Below are 7,469 nucleotides of genomic sequence, written 5' to 3'. Positions count from 1 at the left end.
AATCTGAGAAGCTCACTTTGACCATTCACCAAATGCGTCCAATTATTCATCATGAGCCCTAATCATAGATTTATATTTTCCTCATGAAAGTGAATAAATTCTCCAATTTTCATTTCCCCAAGTGTCAGTTTTCCCTATTTTCAAAGCCAAATCTGAACACGTTTTGTGGTTTTTTGACATGTTTGCTTGCAGGCAGTTCTAAGAGGGGAAATTTGACAATCAATATCATTTGATTTATAATTATTCATGAGAAAAGATTTGAAAATATGTAATAATGTAGAACAAAGAATTAGTGCATTTGATTTTAGAGCTCAGTCCATTGTTTTTGTCAATTTTTAAAGCCAGTTAGAGGACCCTTCGGTATGAAATTAGTAGTCAGAAAAAGGACTTTAATTGAGTTTTAAATGTTGTAATAGTGATCGATTTTCAATCAAAATATTATCATATGACTAAAGGATTAGTTGAAAGGATCAATTTTTTGGAAATGAAATTTTTTAAGTTAGACCCACTTTGAGGCCTTACTAATTTCAGCAGATTGCAATTTTGTACTTTCTAGGAGGAGCTACTAATTAGAAATCAAGGCAAATACAAGATGACTTCTTCAATCTCACTCACTTTAATGGAAACAATCAGAAATACAAAACACAAAATCACAACTAAGATAATGATTAATCTTGAGTATGGGAACCCAATTGGGAAGAGTTCAAAGGTAGTGAGCGTCCTCATCGATGCAAAGAATAGCTTCGAAAAATGTCATGTTGCAGTTTATGATACATCACAAAATTTATTGATTTCATAGCTACTAATTACCTCAGGTGTTTCTCTGACCCAACATGGTAATCTTCTTGAGAATTATGCAAATTTAGTCCATCGAACATAACTTCTTGCTTCAAATTCATGAGTAAGAGAGCTCTATAATCAGAAAGAGGATAGAAGCCTAACTATGCCAGCATTTGCAACATTTCAAAATGTGTTGACATCAATATATTGAAGTATGGAGGGGTTCTTCCCACATTCCTTCCCAATCCACCTACAAATTGTTACTTAAATAGACAGTTCCAAATTGTAGAAGAGGTTAGAGATTAAGATGCCATTTTGATTGTTGATGAGATCAGCCGTAGATTAGCCACCTGATGCAAGAGATTGCAGCTTAATGAATTCAAGTTTTGATCATAAAAAAGGTGCATGTAATAGTCTTAAAGGAAGCCACCATTTTAAGAGAGCATGGAGTACAGGATGACCACACATTACCTTAAATAAATCCCTAAACTAGCCAGCTATAGGAGAAGATAGGCAGTCTTTCAATTGCCCACCCACCTTTCATTTCTCGAAGCCCCTCTACATCACTAACATCATGGCACTGGGTCTCAATTAAATCAAAAATTAGAATCTAGATCTTGCTCTTTCTTATACACTTTCCAAGAGGGTCAACAACCAATATTGCTAATGGATTAGAGAAGAAAAAATGTAAGTATGGTTGCTTCTCAAACTGAAAAAAATGAAATTGTTCATAGTTTCAAAAGAGAACAAGATGTATTATATGGCCAAGTCCTTTCCAAAAGGCATACTCCCATGAAGAAGGTTGTATGTAAAGAGTTTCACTTATGAATGAGAGGTTAGATGGGCTACTTCATTGCTGGAAATCATATATTTGGTTGTAGTTTCAAATTTAGTGATGGCTTGGCCGGAGGTATTTTTAATGCTTAATCCCACATTCATAGTGGGGATGTTCTTTTTGGTATTTAAATATAATAATGCAACATTATGAAGTGTCTAATAAGACACACAACTTTTATAAGCCATAAAGCAATGAATGGTGGACCCCAGTTGGAGGAGCTTAGAAACTTAAATTTTGAACCAAAGTGATGAAGTCATGCTAATTTGGATTTTTGGGAAAACTACAAATTGACAAGTGGTAGTGATGTGGAGCTAGCTAGACAAAGATGGACCAATCAAAAATTGACAAGTGGTAGAGGACCCCAAACATGGCACATAAACTAAGGTACTGATGTGGTGGAAAATGCCACATGTCACAAGGTCACTATGTCGCGATGGCATGGCAAGATGTTGACTCGTCATGAGACATAGTGATTGATGACATCATAGGATGAGGTAGCATAGTGATAGGGAAATGATATGGCAATGTTTACTATGTGTTGACATGTTTAGAGGTGCCACATGTTGCAATGTCCCTATGTCATGATGATGTGGCACAATGCTGACTAGGATAGTGACATGGTGACCAGTGACATGGCAATGACATGGCTTAATGATGTGGTGGAATAGGTAACCAATGAAGTAGTGACATGTGGCACCCAAGTTGAATGTGTTAGGTGACTATATAGGAATCCAACAAATCACACATCAACACATGGTAGGGTTGGTCAAATAGGTTTGATCTACATGGAATTTTTGAGGGAAAAATCAAAAGGCATAAAAAGTTAATTTTTTATGTTTTCCTTTTGCTAAATGTACAAGATTTTTAAATAAATTGGAATTATATTCTATATTCCAAACTTTAGAATATTTTTATTTTTTGAGAAAATGAGATCCAATTTCAAATCCAGTCAAGGAGCCTATTTTACATTTTGAGATTTTGAGTGTTTTTTATAAGTGGATATGATACTATTATATATCAGTGGAATCAAGAGAGAATAAACTTTTCATTTCTGGAGTTTCTTTTCACATAAGAGCCCACTGGTTCAAGTTATGTGAGGATTTGTCTCAAGTACCCAATTTTCAATTTAAATTAGTTGAGGCAGTTCACATTTGATTCCCAGTGAAATGGTGAACTGAGTGAATGTAAAAGGTAGTAAAAATGTAGTTATGAGTAAGTTTTTTCACTTTCAAGTTAGTTGAATCGAGGAATTATCAGCATTTTAAATATTTTAGTTGCAGAAGGGTTTCAATCATTGAGGAAGAGATATTTCAGGTTTGTTACAAAAAAATGATGAAAACCAAATCAGATTTCATGGGTAGAAAGATGAGAGATGTGTAACAATAGAAAGGAATGGATATTTAAGTGGACACATGTCATTTTTAGATCAGATCTTGATTCCATTCTTCTTATATATCTTTTTTTTTCTCATCCATTGTAAGGGTTGGCAGTTTTCAGTGTGAGACCACATTGTTGGTTCTAGTTTGTCTACAAGACCACATCGTTGGATCCAGAGCTATGATTCCACCATTTTCTTCAACAATTTCTCTTGTAATGAACAACAAGAAATAAGAATATATTTAGTTATGATCTATTAGGCATTTTTAAATTTCAATTTCATGCATCTTATTGTATTAGTTTCAAAGAAATTAATGAAAATGTAGTAGGAAGTTAATCTTCATTCTTATATCTTGTCTCCCATTCATGTTGTTTGTGATCTTTTATGTTTTGTAAATAAAGATTATGAAAATTGGTTGCAATCTATTGGTTGTATATGACTGATTTATTTTGCTGATGACTAAACAAGTTATTTAAATGCTTGATTTATCATCATAGGAATTCAAATCTCATTAAGGGATAGGTTGAGTATGAGGTTCAAAAAGATGTAGATATTTGATTCACAATGTGAATAGATAGATCAAGAAGTCTTGATGTATGGAATATTTCAATGACTTTCAGGGATGTGTGTGAGGGGTTTGTAGGATTGCCCAATAGATAAGGCAATGATCAACTATAGGATCAAAGTGTTATGTTGTTCATATCATGTTTTACTAAAATCAACATCATTAATCAAATATTTTTCCATTTAAATGTTGATGAACTAAAATGTGATACATCACTTAGCTTAGAAATTTCTTTGGCCATGTTATTAGTTATTCCATGTCTAAGATCTTTTCATAAGTGTTAGAAGATTAAAGGTTTTATTTGCTTTGTTAGATTTAAGAATATGTTTTACCATTGGTATCATATAAGTGAATTTTGGGGTCTACCCACCTAGGTTTTGCAGAGCTTGAATTAGAAGAAGGGTCTAGCCTCATAGTTGACCTAGTGTCTGAAAGGGTATGTTGAAGATGGGAAGCAGTTGCCCCTAGATGTATCTTGTTCTCATCGAGGTAATTTGAAACAAGGAAATTTCAAAACACCAACAATGTCCATAAATATTTTATGGACAACCATACTATTAGTGTATAGCCCATTAACATCATTGTCAAAAAGGGGGAGAGTAATAAAAAGGGGGAGTTATATAATTTTGGGGAGATAAAGAGGAGATAGAGTAAGAAAAGGGACAAAGAAAAAGATAGATTAAGCTAAGGGGAGCAAGTAAAAATAGCACAAAGTCAAAGAGTATTAGTTGAGACATATTTACAGGAGTACATAATTTTGGGATATAGAATAGACCTATCAACTCAAGGGGAGTTAACATTGTAATATATAAGTTGTTACAAAATTTTGAAATTTTGAAGTCTTGTACATAAGTTGAATAAGAGATATGCTATGCTTATAAAGATAAGGATATCAATGCATGACCAAGTGTTTTTGACACTCATGTAAAAGGGAGAGATTGTTGATCTTAGATTCATATTGACTAATGAGTGTCTACACACTTAAGTCATTGACTTGGTTCATGTTGAACAAGTAATACATGTTGAGCACAACATGTATATGATAGAGCATGTTGAGTCCACAATGAGCACCGAGTCACTCAAGTACTGAGTAGAGAGTGTATGCCCAGTGATTTAGGAGTCAAGTAAGTAGAACTTGCTCAATGATATAGATGTTGAGTCATAGTATAGAAAATAGTATATGAGGAGCATCTAAGACTTCAGATGTTGAGTGAGACTATTTTTTCATAGTTGTTTGTAATGGAAAAAATAACTATGTAAATCATTTTTGAGCTGACCTAAAGATTAATTTATGATATTTCAGAGATAAGGATGAATCTTAAGTTAGATTACCAATGCATTACATGTAGCCAATCAAGTAAAGGGAAGGTTTAAGTGGAAAAATGGATGAATCATAGATGTTGATGCATACCTAACCCTAAGTCACCTATTTCTTCTTAAGGAGGATAAACCCTAAACTTTCTAAGGTGTATGAAGGAGTGAAGAGAGAAATTTGCATGTGCAAATAGAGTATTCATGGTGGCTAAGGAGTTATTATCTGAGATTACATTGCAAAATAAATTAAAGGAGAACAAAGGAAGAGAAGAACATACAAAAAAGATACATCTCATCAAGAAGGATTGAGATTAAATTAGTTTAGAGGTGATCTATCATTAGGCAACCAAGTGCTAATAGCAGGTTCATTGCTGAATCATTCTAGTAGGTGAATCAATCAAATCTCTTAATAGAGTAGTCCTAACAAGCTATATTGAAATCCTCTAACAAGGTGCTTGCTTAATTGTGAGTTAAATTCCTTTAGCAAGGCACAATTCTAAAAAAGTGTTGAAATATTTTAATAGGGTGAGACCTAATAGTATTTGTAACCCTTTAATAGGGCAGACCTTTGACAAGGTAGATCATGTCTCATGATCAAACATTGTAACCTTCATTAGATACACTTTATTACTACAGTAATAAAAATGTTGGGTTTCATCTCCACCCTAGTTTTACCTTCTTATTAGAGGGTTTCTAGGTAATCATATCTGGTGTCATATGTGTGTGAACGTTTATATGTTTACATAAATTAGATGTACATGTTTTACATGGTATTTTAGTTTTCTTAGTGAATGTATGAGATGGATGTGTGTTGAATGTTTTGTTGGACAAGATTTAAAGTATTGATTCACACCTCCCCTCCCCCCCCCTAGAGGTTTACCTTTCCTATTGTAATTCCAATAGGGTAATAGAAGAAAAACCAAATCCTATTGAGAGCTCTTGTACTTTTTCATGTGTATCTAATTTTCCTTTAGAAGAGGGTTTTCTAATTATTCTAAGAAGATATTGCTGCAACAGTTAGTGATTAGATTGGATTGCTAGTAGAGGAAGGAAGAGATAATTTCTATAGTAGCAGAAGGAAGATTCTGATGAGGACACCTAGAATGATCAAATTCAAATTTGAGAGTTTTTTTGTGTCTATATATCTCTCCTCTTTTCTCATTATAGAGGTTCTAGTTCTAGTTTCATTTTCTACAACCATAATATAATGGTTTTTTCTAGTTTTTATGACTGTCATACCATTCTTAGTATTTCTTTGTTATAAACAACAATAATGTAATTCCTTGTAAGCATTTGGATTATGCAGTTGTCTATAGTGTGTTCTTTGAGTTTTTCATACACCATGATGTATTGATTTCAAGAAAATGAATATAGAGTTTTATTGAAAGTTTCATATTGAAATTTGTCTCATTTCTATGGGTTTGCAATTTTTTGTTGACTATGTACAAGGAGCATTTTGTCTAGTTGCAGCTTTATTTCAAAGTTGTATGTCGTTGTATATCCTATTGTTGGGTCAAGGACCTAACTAATTTTCTTGACATGCATTGACATAATTGCAAGGATCATAGGAGGATTCAATAAGTACAAATTTCATTTGAACATAGATATCTATTTGCAAGGTAGATAGATAGATCAAATATCTAGGTATATGAGTATATTTTGGGTATCCTAGTGTATCTTTTTTACTTAGTTTATGCCCAATGGATAAGGGGTTGATCATCTTGGAGATTACGTGTTTTTGATATTGCATGCCTGGGTTATGTTGATATTCAACATCATTGATCAAATGTCTTTTCCCATTCATGTTTAAGAGTTGAAAAGAAGTTTCCCTCAATTAGTTTATCAAGTTCATAGGCCATGTTGTTAGCTATTTGATGTTTATTTTGTTTTCATAAGCATAGATGATTTGGGTACTTTTATTTATTTTATAGATTCAACTATATACTTTGATACTGGTACCATATAAAGAATCTGAGTTCCACCTACCTAGGTTTTGTAGAGCCTAAAGAAGGATAGTAAATAGCCTTATAGTTGGCCCTAGTGTCTAAATAGGTGCATTGAACATGAGAATTAGCTGCCCCTAGGTGTATGTGTTCTTATCACTAGGTTATTAAATAACTATTAACTTAGAAGCCAAAAACTCTCACAGCAAAGGCAATTAAGGGATATGAGATTGTTTCAATAGACATCCCTCTTTTGTTCCATATTGTGCCTATATACTTCTCAATCACCTCCTCCACATCACTACACATGCTCTTAGGTCGATCAAGGGTAGGGTACTCTAATAGTTGGTTAATGATCCTCTTTGTGAGCTTAATTGGTCCACCTTCTAGCCAGATATAATTATCATGTATTTGGCTAAAAATAATTCATAGTCATTCAGTCTTAAATACTTGAGGAAAATCTAGGGAACAATTTAACCCTTTTTGTTCAATGATCTTATATTCTTCCCTCAAGACTCCATTATCATAGAATTTTTTGTAGGCATCTCTTATCTCCATGTCACCTACATCTCCTATCTTTCCCATATAGAAAAACCTAACATCTTGAATCATGAGAACTTTTTGTGGTATCATTGATAATGCACTAGATGG

Source organism: Cupressus sempervirens, chromosome 6 (genome assembly GCF_028749045.1).
Source record: "Cupressus sempervirens isolate cs-2001-9-10 chromosome 6, ASM2874904v1, whole genome shotgun sequence".
Taxonomy (NCBI): domain Eukaryota; kingdom Viridiplantae; phylum Streptophyta; class Pinopsida; order Cupressales; family Cupressaceae; genus Cupressus; species Cupressus sempervirens.
Note: the sequence above shows the minus strand (reverse complement) of the source record.